This window comes from Triticum dicoccoides, chromosome 2A (genome assembly GCF_002162155.2).
Source record: "Triticum dicoccoides isolate Atlit2015 ecotype Zavitan chromosome 2A, WEW_v2.0, whole genome shotgun sequence".
Lineage (NCBI taxonomy): Eukaryota > Viridiplantae > Streptophyta > Magnoliopsida > Poales > Poaceae > Triticum > Triticum dicoccoides.
Genome location: NC_041382.1, coordinates 483,306,099 through 483,320,321, shown reverse-complemented (window position 1 = coordinate 483,320,321; position 14,223 = coordinate 483,306,099).

The window sequence follows — 14,223 nt, the reverse complement described above, 5'->3', positions numbered from 1 at the left end:
TAGAACATTCATAACAAGATGATACGAACTCAGAAAAATGCAAATAAGATATCTGGATGTTCAGAAAACATCACCTACATTTGCATGTAATTTTTATTCATGAAAAAAATATTGTTTATACCTATTTATTTTTAATAATGTTAACAACCTTAATTACCTCAGGTACTTCAAAGGGTGCTTTTGTCATGAATGCAAATGATATGCACATAAAGCTAATGTTCATCTGAACATTTTGATATTTTATTTGCATTTTTCTGAGTTCATATGAATTAGCTATGAATTTTCAAAGTTTTGGTCAAACGGTCAAACGGCATTCGAGGGACCAGGATAGAAAATGTAGGGGCAAAACTGAGCAAGCTCGAAAAGTAAGGGCAAAACCCATGGGTAGGAACCAACTAGGGGTAAAAATGCAATTGTCCCAATGCAAATTGTTTCATGATCGAATCGTGTCGAAAAATTGTGATGACTTGATTTCCCTTGCACATCATAATGAACTTAGTTTGCTTCTGGGTTATGAAGAAATGAAACGTATAACTAAGGATACTCCAGAATTTTCCCTTGATAAAGTTCTTGATTTTGATATAGAGAAAATTTATATTTATTGTGTGGTGAATTGCATTGAAAATCCTTATATTTCCAATTACATAAAGACAATAAAACAAATAGAAGATGAAGAGAATACTAATGAAAGGGAAGAAACTTCCTAATATCCTCCTATTATTTCTTATGATGAATCAGGTAACGAGGAGGAGCCTTCTATTCAACCAATCTCATTAATAAGGAGATCCGAAAAGAGGATTAAACCCACACATGATGTGAAGAAGAGAAAGAAAAGACGAAGAAGCAAAGGTAAAAATGTATCCCTCCCAAATGATGTTGCTCCTATTACTCATTGTGATGATGATAATTGTTATACTATTGGTGCTATCCATACTATCAATGATGAGAGTGATTATGCTTATGATATGAAAAGGCCCAAGCTTGGGGATGCTATGTTTGATGAGAATGAAATGTTTGAGAATGTATTTGCTGCAATTAATGTTTTTCCTAAGCTTGGAGATTCTATGTTTAATGAAGATGATATTTTTAGTCTCCCAAGTTTTGATGAGAAAATTTATTATGATGATAGCATGCCTCCTATTTATGATGGTTATATTGAAGAAAGTGGGTTTGGAAGAGTGTCAACTTCAGGAATTAATGATCCCACTATTTTGGAGGATGTTGAATCTTATTGTGATAATTATGAAAGTGGATTTGGAGAGGTCATGACTTTATTTAGTGATGATTCCACTAATTCGGAAAAGGTTCCAATTGATTATGAGAATAAAGTTGCTATCTATGATGATTATTGTGATGAAATGTATGCTATAAATATTAATGATAACCATGAAACTTGTCATCATGATTTTAGTTTTCAATTGGATTATTCCTCACATGATAATTATTTTGTTGAGTTTGCTCCCATTATTATTCATGAGAAGAAATTTGCTTATGTGGAGAGTAATAAAAATTATATGCTTGTAGATCATGAAAAGAATGCTTTTATGTGATAGCTATATTGTTGAATTCATTCATGATTCTATTGAAAATTATTATGAGATAGGAACATATGCTTCTATGTATTTCAATAATATCAAGTTTCCTCTCTACATGTTGAAAATCTTGAAGTTATGCTTGTTTTGCTTTCAATGCAAGTTGATTCTTGTTCCCACAAATTGTTTGCTCACAAATTCCCTATGCATAGGAAGTGAGTTAGACTTAAATGTGCTACTCATATTCTTCATGATGCTCTCTTTATGTTTCAATTCTTATCTTTTATGCGAGCATCATTGAAATCATCATGCCTAGCTAGGGGCGTTAAATGATAGCGCTTGTTGGGAGGCAACCCAATTTTATTCTTGTTCTTTGCTTTTTGCTCCTGTTTAGTAATAAATAATTCATATAGCCTCTTTTAGATGTGGTTTTATGTTTTAATTAGTGTTTGTGCCAAGTAGAGCCTTTGGGAAGACTTGAGTGAAGTCTTTGTGATCTTGCTGTAAAAAACAGAAACTTTTGCGCTCACGAGATTAGCTGCCATGTTTTACTGGAGAGTGAGGTTAGGTTGATTCTTTTTGCAGATATATAATAGACAAATTCCGCAGGTCCAACAATTTATTTCAGAATTTTTGGAGTTCTATAAGTATACGTTTGAGACAGATTACTACAGACTGTTCTATTTTTGACAGATTCTGTTTTCTATGTGTTGTTTGCTTGTTTTGATGAATCTATGAGTAGTATCGAAGGGTATGAACCATAGAGAAGTTGGAATATAGTAGATATTACACCAATATGAATTTAGAATGAGTTCACAACAGTACCAAAAGTGGTGATTTATTTACTTATACTAACGGAGCTTACACGTTTTCTGTTAAGTTTTGTGTTGTGAAGTTTTCAAGTTTTGGGTAAAGATTCGATGGACCATGGAATAAGGAGTGGCAAGAGCCTAAGCTTGGGGATGCCTGTCGGCGTTCTGGGTACGGGGGTCCCCAAACTTGCCTGCCTGCGGCACATGGCGTGGCTCTGCGAGCGGGCCCGTACGGCCCATCTTCACCAACAAGCACCCAAGACCCTCGCGAGGGGCCAAGCCTCGCGAGGCGGACGACACAAGACCTCCTTGGGAGCGCCCTCACCAGCCTGGATCGCGAGAGGCGGAGAATTCAAGGCAAGGAAAACCTCGCAAGGTTTCAATGACGTGAGCCATGAAGATCAAGATCAGGCAGGCGCCAGGCGGGCGCTAGCGCGCACAGTATCCTTATTTCCTCTTTGGTGCTAAGGAAGCAGGCGCAGGCGCGGAGTACCGAGGCGTCAAGCAAAGGTTTCCGTATCAGTGCAACGAGACCAAGACCAGCAGGACGACAAGACGGAGGTCACCATGGAGCCCAAGGCGACGTCACCACCAGAGCCTTTTGCAGGCGAAGAGTGCTTTTGTCAGGATAAGCTATACTAGGTGTCCCCTTTCAAATTGGCCGTTGTTGGATCCCTTCCCGCTCAATATTTGGAGGGAGGACCAGGGCCTCTATAAATAAGATTAGCCACCACAGTAGGGGGAAACTCATTCAGTTCATCCTCACACCCACCAAGCACAAGAACACCTCGCCTCAAGAGGCTGTTCTTCCCCTTGTACTGTTCATCCTTAGCCCAAGAGGCAATCCACCACCACCACAGTGGAGTAGGGTATTACACCTCAACGGTGGCCCGAACCAGTATAAATCTTGTGTCCTTTGTGTTGCGAGTTCGTCGAGTTAGCCCTTGAGATCTTAGCGAAACTAGGACGTGGATCGATAGTGGGAGATCTTTGCACGCACCCCAGTGTTCGAACCTTGAGGGTTTTGCCAGAACCCGAGATCCGACATTTGGCGCGCCAGGTAGGGGTGCGCTGTAGCTTTCCTTTCGTCGATCTACGCTCCGCCGCCACCTCGCTTCGCCCTCATGGCAGGCGTCTCGCTCCCGGCTCCGACGACCGGTGCCGAGGGCGGAGCCAGGGGGATCCTAGCCTTGGCCCCCGCCCTACGGCAGGTGCAGTGGCCGCCCAAGTTCAAGCCGGAGATGCCTCCGCGCTACGACGGTGTGGCGGACCCGTCGGCTTTTCTGCTAGCATATGAGGAGGACATCCTCAAGGCCGGGGGCGACGATAAGGTCATGGCGAACTGGGTTCCCATGGCCCTCACTGGCACACCGTGTGCCTGGCTACTCAACCTCCCCGAATCCATGGTGGCATCTTGGGAGGAGCTGCGCGGCCTCTTCACTGCACGCTACGCGGTGCCGGTGCACCACACGGTCGCGGCCCTCCTAGGTGGCTCGCAAGCACTGCCTTTAGATTGTCATGTCAAGCCGTTCCTTCGCCAGATCGGCACCGCTTCTAGGCGCTCGGGGGCCCCGCCGGGCTGGGCCGCGCCCGAGGCCAACCTCACCTTCGACGCAGGGGACCACCCCGCCACTACCGTCGGCTCGGGCATGCTTCCCATGCTTCGCATGCTCACCATCTGCAACGTGGCCGTCACCAAGACCCTCACCGACGGCAGCGCCAGCCTCAACATGCTCTCCGTGGAGGCCTACGAGCTTTTGCACGTACCGCTCGAGCGGCTCCGCCTCAGCAAGTCCTTCTCAGGGGTTGGTGGTGGCACCGCCCACTCCCTGGGACAGATCCGCTTCCCTATCACCTTCGGCACGTGCAACAACTACCGCACCGAGCTGGTCGACTTCGACATTGCCCGCATCGGCCTTCCTTACAACACCATCCTTGGGTACCCAACTTTGGCCCAGTTCATGGCAGCAACCCATCCGTCTTACAACCTCATGAAGATGCTGGGGAGCAAGGGTGTCCTCACCATCAAGGGGGGCGCCAAGGAGGCCCTGGCGGCGCTCAAGCTTGCCCTCAAGACCGCCGCGGCGGCACAGCCTCCTGACGCGGGCGCCTCTGGGGCCAAGGGAGCCGCACCAACCAAGAAGAAACAGTTGTTCACCCTAGACAAGGCAGAAACCAAGCAGGTACCGGTCGATGAGGACGGGTCCTCGGGAGCCACCTTTACCATAGGTGCCGACCTCGACCCAAGCCAAGAGGAAGCGTTGGTGAAGTTCTTGCGTGCAAACAAGGAGATATTCGCATGGGAACTCGAGCAGCTGGTGGGGTCCCAAGAGAGGTGATTCAACATCACTTAAGGGTGTCCCCCAATGTACGCCCTGTGAAGCAGCGGGCGAGACGGCAGTACACGGAGAAGCAGGCCTTCATCATCCAAGGAACCCACAAGTTAGAGGCGGCGGGTGCCATTCGCGAGGTTTGGTACCCCGAATGGCTGACGAACCCCGTCGTTGTGCCAAAGAAAGGCAGGAAGGAGCGAATGTGCGTCGACTTCACCAACCTCAACAAGGCCTGCCCCCAAGATCCGTTCCTGCTCCCACGCATCGACCAGATCGTCGACTCCGCCGCCGAGTGCGACCTGCTGTGCTTCCTGGATGCGTTCTCAGGGTATCACCAGATCAAGATGGCGGTAGAAGATGTAGAGAAGACAGCCTTCCTGACCCCGTGTGGGGTGTACTGCTACACGTGCATGCCTTTCGGACTACATAACGCGGGCGCGACCTTTCAGCGGTTGATGCACATCGCCTTAGGGCGGAAGCTCGGGAGAAACACGGAGTCCTACGTCGACGACATTGTGGTGAAGTCTCGGGAGACGAGAACCTTGATCCAAGATCTGGAGGAGACTTTCACGAGCCTACGCCAGGTGAACTTGCGACTTAACCCAGAGAAATGCGTGTTTGGCGTCCCTTCCGGCAAGCTGCTGGGTTTCCTCGTATCCCACAAAGGGATCGAGGCGAACCTAGAAAAGATCAAGGCCATTGAAGGCATGAGCCCACCGCAGACCCTCAAGGAAATGCAGAAGTTGGCTGGTCGGGTGACTGCATTGGGGCGCTTCATCTCCAAGCTGGGAGAGTGCACCCTACCCTTCTTCAAGCTGATGAAGAAGAAGGGCACATTCGAGTGGACCCCGGAGGCCGACCGAGCTTTTCAAGACATCAAGAGATACCTGACCAGCCCTCCAGTGATGGTGGCGCCACGATCTCTCAAGCCCCTAGTGCTTTATCTTGCCGCCACCCTGTACTCCGCCAGCGCAACTCTGGTGGCGGTTCGGGAAGAGCACCAAGCCAAAGGCGCGTCGCGCCGAGCTACGCCACCAGTCGAGATGACACAAGACCAAGAAGGTGCCGCAAGAGCCATAGCAGCAGCATCAACAAAGGACCAAGCTCGGCAGGACGACGCCGCTGAGGTCCCGACAGGCGATCAAGCGTCGGGGGTTCCACTACCTCCAGAGACGCCCCAACTTCCGCAAGACACGAGCCTCACCAAGGCGCCAGCTCTCTTCGAGAACCCGGTGTATTTCGTCAGCACAGTGTTGCGGGACGCAAGGGCACGATATCCCATGCCTCAGAAGCTCTTACTCGCGCTATTGGTGGCCTCACGTAAGTTGCGGCACAACTTCCAGGGCCACCCCATCAAGGTCGTCTCAGCCTACCCATTAAAGAGAGTGCTCAGGAGCCCCAACTCTGCTGGAAGGGTTGCTGAGTGGAACATCGAGTTACAAGCATTCCAGTTGGAGTTCAGCACTACCAGGGTCATCAAGGGAGCCACACTCACTGATTTCGTGGTAGAATGGACGGACGCCCCAGCGCTTGAAATAGGCGAAGATCAGTCCCTCTTGCCAGGAAGTGAGGCGCCTGACGGGTGGGTCATGTATTTCGATGGTGCTTTGGAACACCAGGGCGCGGGGGCTGGAGCGGTGCTCATCTCACCCACTCAGGACAAGCTCTACTACGCTGTGCAGCTCTGCTTTTAGCAGGGCGAGAAGGTCTCCATCAACATCGCAGAATACGAAGGCCTCATAGCTGGCCTGAAAGCTACGACAACTCTGGGGGTGAAGCGCCCCACCGTTAGGGGCGACTTGCAGCTCCTCGTCAACTTCTCCAACAAGGTATACGAGCCGAAGGATGAGCACATGGAAGCATACCTCGCGGAGGTGCACAAGATGGAGAAGCAATTCCTGGGCCTGGAGTTGCAGCACGTGCCCTATGGCACCAACAAGGAAGCTGATGACATCGCCAGAAGGGCATCCAAGCGGCAGCCCCAAGAGCCTGGCGTCTTTGAGTAGTGGCTCTTCAAGCCATCAGCAACACCACCGCTTTTAAGAACAGCTCAGCCTCGGGAGGAACTCCCGCAGCCGCCTGCCACAGGAGCCCCAGCCTATGGCCCGACCTCGGGAGCGCGCCTACTCTTGGCGCTCGAGCCCCAGGAGGGATGCTGGACCAAGGAATTCAAGGAATACCTGATGCAAGGGATGTTGCCAGAGAAGGAGGAGGACGCGGAGCGTGTGGCCCGGCAGGCCACGTCATACTGCATCCAGGACAGTGAGTTATACAGGAAGCGACCAAATGACGTTTCACTGCGTTGTGTCTCCAGGGAACAGGGGAAAGAGCTGATAGCCGACATACACGGCGGGGACTGCGGACACCATTCGTCGTCGCGAACCCTCGTCGGCAAGGCATTCCGCAGTGGATTCTACTGGCCTACAGCGCTCAACGACGCAACTGAGCTAGTTCGGTCCTACGAGGCCTGTCAATTCCATGCCAAGCAAATCCATCAGCCGGCTCAGGGCCTCCAGACCATCCCACTCTCGTGGCCATTTGCAGTGTGGATATTGGACATCCTGGGCCCATTCCCTCGAGCGCCAGGGGGCTACCGGTACCTCTACATTGCCATCGACAAGTTCACCAAGTGGGCGGAGGTGAAAGCCGTTTGCACCATCCCAGCCGGCTCTGCGGTCAAGTTCATCAAGGGTCTCGTGAGCCGATTCGGGGCCCCCAACCGCATCATCACCGACAATGGCTCGCAGTTCACCAGTAATCTCTTCAAAACATATTGTGCTGACCTTGGAACGCAGATCTGCTACGCTTCAGTGGCGTACCCCCGGAGCAATGGACAAGCCAGACACGCCAACGCGGAGGTCCTGAGGGCCTCAAGACCAGGACCTTCAAGAAGAAGCTCGAAGCCTGTGGCAGGGGTTGGCACGACGAGCTTCAGTCTGTGCTGTGGTCAATCCGCACCACCACCACCAAGCCAATGGGCGAGACCCCATTCTTCCTCGTCTACAGAGCAGAAGTGGTCCACCCTCACGAGGTCAAGCATTGCTCCGCACGGGTCCTGGCGTTTGATGAGACGCAGCAGGACGCCACGTAGGGGATGGACCTCGTGCTGGGGGAGGAATGCCGCCGCGAAGCTACACTACGGGCGGCAAGATACCAGCAGGCGCTGCGGCGGTACCACTATCGCAGCGTCCGCTCCAGGACTCTTGAGGTGGGTGACCTCGTCCTGAGGCGGGTGCTCTCCAGGGAAGGGCTGCATAAGCTCTCACTCATGTGGGAGGGCCCGTTCAAGGTCGTCCACGTCTCCAGGCCTGGCGCTGTGTGCCTGGAGATGCAGGATGGGGTACCCATCGAGAACGCCTGGAACATCCAACACCTCTGGAAGTTCTACCCATGAAGAAAGGCCCAGCGCCTGTGAAGAAGGCCCAACGCCTATGAAGATCGCCGCCCGTGACACTCTCACGTAATAATGAATGGGGTTGTACATGCCCCGGAGTCTCAGGAGTGGCACCCTCGAGCCTCGGGGGCTCCCTCCCACGTCCAAGTGGCATCACTTAGCTCCGCGCTGGTGAGAAGACTTGAAGACTAGACTAGGTGCCGAACGCGGCTTTTCATTTGCTTTCCATAGTTAGCTCTCCCTCTTTCTATTGAAATTTTCTTCTAGAGTTCTTTGCTGATTTGGTGCTGCCGCCTTTATCGCTGTTTTTGGCTCCAGTTTAACCTGCACTCTCTCTCTCTCTCTCTTACACCTCGCGAAGGGGCTAGGCAGGCGACCTCGCGAGTATTTTCCCTTTCTCCCTTTCTCTACCTTTTGACTTTTTTCGCGAGGCATCCTCGTTCGAGCCCACAAGCTAACGCACCTCTCCTAATCCGAGCCCCTCGGGTATCGCGATACGAAGCGCGGGGGCGAGGCTCGGGTGAACGATAAGCCTCCTAGCGAGCCTCCTAATGAGTTTTTTTGCAGTTCCCTAGCACCCGCCAAGTCAAGGAAGGCCTTCACAGGCACTAGGAAGCAAGTCCCACTTGAAGAGGAGGCTATCCCAAACGTGCCAAGCTAAGTTACCTCTACACAAAATAATGACACAACACAGAAATAACAAACATAGCATAATGATTGAGATCATAGTTTGATACACGCCCCTCCGGGGCCCATTCTGGTTTCTTTTTGATGTAGGAAGGAAAGGAAGAACCAAATAAAAGCGGCACCTGCCCCTATGGCGGTCCACGAGGGCAGGCTCCTGGCGCTCTCCTGAGCGCAGCCGGACCCCTCCTCACGCTTCACGGAGGTGTGGCGACGAGATGAACCGCTACCACCTTCGAAGCGGACATGACGGCGTGGCGGCTGGTCGTAACCACCACTGCTGGAGCTGTCGCCGGGGGAAGAGCCACCATAGCTGGACGAGACGTGGTCGACACTAAGGGCGGGTTCACCCTCATCCTCGTCACGACCGTCGCCAAGGCCGAGCACCTCCTCACCGTTATTCACCTCGGGGCAGCACCCGGCGCGGCGACCATGTTCCCCAAACACCCTCACATAGAGGGTCGCATCACCGTCGTACCTGAAATGGAGGGTGCACCGCCTGCCCAGGCCGCGCGCGTGGGCGAACGTCTGCCAAGCGCGGGCTAGAGCTATGTTGCCCGCGGCGAAGACCTCGACCGCGACCCAAGAAGCCCTGCTGCAGCAACCGTCCGCCTGCAGCTAGAACCCACCTAGACCATAGGCTGACAGCTCGTCGACGAAGAAACATGGGAGCTGAAGCCAGTTGTCGGCCGGGTTCTCCGACCAGACGACGAACTCCGGCAGCACGTCCGCCGAGTGGAAGCGCGCCCGAGGAGGCCGTGCAACCACGACACGTCTCCCTTCATCGACAGGGCTGCCGCGACCGGAGCGACCCCTGCCACCTGCAGCGGCGCCACCACGAGAACGGGGGTCGCGGCGGGGGTCGCGGAGTGCTTGCGGGGACGACCGTGTCCACGCTTGGGTGCTGGAGAGCCGGGCCCCTCACGAGGGGCCTTCCCCTTCTCTGTGGCAGAGAACCTCCTCGACGGCGCCATTGGTGGCGGTGATGGAGCAAAGGGGGAGAAGCAAGCGGAATGGGAAGAGATGGGCGACGGGGGCTCCGCCCCCTCCCATTTGTAGCAGGAGAAGGCCAACCAGCGCCCCCACGATCACAGGTAATGCTGGTTTTTCGTTGCATGTCGCAGGGACTTGTCAAGTCGGGCAGTTGCCGAGGCAGCGTGGGGAAGCGGAGACGCCCACGTCCAATCAACAGCCACGCGTTGACCAAGGCCGCAGGCTATTGGGGCCCGCGGTGCTCCACACTTGACCTTTGGCTTTGCCTCGAAGCCAAGCCCGAGCGTGCCTTGGGCCTGGGGGCTACTGTCGGTGTTCTTGGAACGGGGGTCCCCAGACTTGCCTGCCTGCGACCCATGGTGTGGCTCTGCGAGCGGGCCCGTACGTCCCATCTTCACCAACAAGCTACCCAAGACCCTTGCGAGGGGCCAAGCCTTGCGAGGCGGACGACACAAGACCTCCTCGGGAGCACCCTCACCAGCCTGGCTCGCGAGGGGCGAAGAGTTCAAGGCAAGGCAAACCTCGCGAGGTTTCAATGATGTGAGCCATGACGATCAAGATCAGGCAGGCGCCAGGCGGGCGCCAGCGCGCATAGTGTACTTGTTTCCTCTTTGGTGCTAAGGAAGCAAGCGCATGCGCAGAGTACCGAGGCATCAAGCAAAGGTTTCCATATTAGTGCAACGAGACCAAGACCAGCAGGACGGCAAGACGGAGCTCACCATGGAGCCCAAGGCGGCGTCACCACCAGAGCCTTTTGCAGGCGAAGACTGCTTTTGTCAGGATAAGTTGTACTAGCTATCCCCTTTCAAATTGGCCGTTATTGGCTCCCTCCTCGCTCAATATTTGGGGGGAGGACCAGGGCCTCTATAAATAGGATTAGCCACCACAGTATGGGGAAACTCATTCAGTTGATCCTCACACCCACCAAGCACAAGAACACCTCGCCTCAGGAGGCTGTTCTTCCCCTTGTGCTGTTCATCCTTAGCCCAAGAGGCAATCCACCACCACCACACTGGAGTAGGGTATTACACCACAACGGTGGCCCGAACCAGTATAAATCTTGTGTCCTTTGTGTTGTGAGTTCGTTGAGTTAGACCTTGAGATCTTAGCAAAACTAGGACGTGGATCGGTAGGGGGAGATCTTCGCGCGCACCCCAGTGTTCGAACCTTGAGGGTTTTGCCGGAACCCGAGATCCGACAATGCCCAATGCACCCCAAGGTAATATTCAAGGACAACTAACAACCTAAGCTTGGGGATGCCCCGGAAGGCATCCCCTCTTTCGTCTTTGTTCATCGATAACTTTACTTGGAGCTATATTTTTATTCACCACATGATATATGTTTTGCTTGGAGCGTCATTTTATTTTATTTTGTTTTACTTGCTGTTTGAATAAAATACCAAGATCTGAAATCCTTAAATGTTAGTGAGTCTTCACATAGTTGCTTAATTATTCGACTACTCATTGATCTTCACTTATATCTTTCAGAGTAGTTTGTCATTTGCTCTAGTGCTTCACTTATATCCTTTTAGAGCAGGGCAGTGGTTTTATTTTGAAGAAATAGATGAACTCTCGTGCTTCACTTATATTATTTTGAGAGTATTTATAACAGCATGGTAGTTTGCTTTGGTTATGAAACTAGTCCTAATATGATAGGCATCCAAGATGGGTATAATAAAAACTTTCATATAGAGTGCATTGAATACTATGAAAAGTTTGATATTTGATAATTGTTTTGAGATATGAAGATGCTAATATTAGAGTCGTGCTAGTTGAGTAATTGTGAATTTGAGAAATACTTGTGTTGAGGTTTGCAAGTCCCGTAGCATGCACGTATGGTAACCGTTGTGTGACAAATTTGAAGCATGAGGTGTTTCTTTGATTGCCTTCCTTATGAGTGGCGGTCGGGGACGAGTGATGGTCTTTTCCTACCAGTCTATCCCCCCTAGGAGCATGCGCGTAGTTCTTGGTTTTTGATGACTTGTAGATTTTTGCAATAAGTATGTGAGTTCTTTATGACTAATGTTGAGTCCATGGATTATATGCCATCTCACCCTTCCATCATTGCTAGCCTCTTCGGTACCGTGCATTGCCCTTTCTCACCTCAAGAGTTGGTGCAAACTTCACCGGTGCATCCAAACCCCGTGATATGACATGCTCTGTCACACATAAACCTCCTTATATCTTCCTCGAAACAGCCACCATACCTACCTATTATGGCATTTCCATAGCCATTCCGAGATATATTGCCATGCAACTTTCCACCATTCCGTTCATCATGACACACATCATCATTGTCATATTTCCTTGCATGATCATGTAGTTGACATCATATTTGTGGCGAAGCCACCATGCATAATTTATCATGCATGTCACTCTTGATTCATTGCCTATCCCGGTACACCACCGGAGGCATTCATATAGAGTCATACTTTGTTATAGTATCAAGTTGTAATCATTGAGTTGTAAATAAATAGAAGTGTGATGATCATCATTAATAGAGCATTTTCTCGACAAAAGGCCAATAAAAAAAGAAAGGACAAATAAAAAAGAAATAAAAGGGGACAATGCTACTATCCTTTTTCCACACTTGTGCTTCAAAGTAGCACCATGATCTTCATGATAGAGAGTCTCTTATATTGTCACTTTCATATACTAGTGGGAATTTTCATTATAGAACTTGGCTTGATTATTCCAACAATGGGCTTCCTCAAATGCCCTAGGTCTTCGTGAGCAAGCAAGTTGGATGCACACCCACTTAGTTTCTTTTGTTGAGCTTTCATACATTTATAGCTCTAGTGCATCCATTGCATGGCAATCCCTACTCCTCGCATTGACATCAATTGATGGGCATCTCCATAGCCCATTGATTAGCCGCGTCAATGTGAGACTTTCTCTTTTTTTGTCTTCTCCACACAACCCCCATCATTATATTCTATTCCACCCATAGTGCTATGTCCATGGCTCACGCTCATGTATTGCGTAAAAGTTGAAAAAAGTTTGAGATTACTGAAGTATGAAACAATTGCTTGGCTTGTCATCGGGGTTGTGCATGATGAGAGCATTTTTGTGTGACAAAAATGAAGCATAGCCAAACTATATGATTTTGTAGGGATAAGATTTCTTTGGCCATGTTATTTTGAGAAGACGTCATTTCTTAGTTAGTATGCTTGAAGTATTATTATTTTTATGTCGATATTAAACTTTTGTCTTGAATCTTATGGATCTGAATATTCTTGCTACAATTAAGATAATTACATGGATAAATATGTTAGGTAGCATTCCACATCAAAAATTCTATTTTTATCATTTACCTACTCGAGGACGAGCAGGAATTAAGCTTGGGGATGCTTGATATGTCTCCAATGTATCTATAATTTTTGATTGTCCCATGCTATTATATTATCAACCTTGGATGTTTTATATGCATTTATATGCTATTTTATATGATTTTTGGGACTAACCTATTAACCTAGAGCCCAGTGCCAGTTTCTGTTTTTCCTTATTTTTGAGTATCGCAGAAAAGGAAAATCAAACGGAGTCCAATTGACCTGAAACTTCACGGAACTTATTTTTGGACCAGAAGAAGGCCATGGAGTAAAAGAGTTGGGCCAGAAGAGTCCCGGGGTGCCCACGAGGGTGGGGGCGCGCCCACCCCCCTGGGCGTGCCTCCCTACCTCGTGGATAGCCCAGAGACCCCCCTGACTTGTTCCCGACTACAACACCTCTTATATAACCCAAAACTTCCAGAAATAAACCTAGACCGGGAGTTCTGCCGCCGCAAGCCTCTGTAGCCACCGACAACCAATCTAGACCCATTCCGGCACCCTGCCGGAGGGGGAATCCCTCTCCGGTGGCCATCTTCATCATCCTGGTGCTCTCCATGACGAGGGAGGAGTAGTTCACCCTCGGGGCTGAGGGTATGTACCAGTAGCTTTGTGTTTGATCTCTCTCTCTCTCGTGTTCTTGATTTGGAACGATCTTGATGTATCGCGAGCTTTGCTATTATAGTTGGATCTTATGATGTTTCTCCCCCTCTATCTCCTTGTGATGAATTGAGTTTTCCCTTTGAAGTTATCTTATCGGATTAAGTCTTTAAGGATTTGAGAACACTTGATGTATGTATTGAATGTGCTTATCTGTGGTGACAATGGGATATCACGTGATCCACTTGATGTATGTTTTGGTGATCAACTTGCGAGTTCCTTGACCTCGTGAACTTATGCATAAGGGTTGGCACATGTTTTCGTCTTGACTCTCTGGTAGAATCTTTGGGGGCACTCTTGAAGTTCTTTGTGTTGGTTGAATAGATGAATCTGAGATTGTGCGATTCATATTCTATAATCATACCCACGGATACTTGAGGTGAAATTGGAGTATCTAGGTGACATTAGGGTTTTGGTTGATTTGTGTCTTGAGGTGTTATTCTAGTACGAACTCTTGAATAGATCGATCAGAAAGAATAACTTTGAGGTG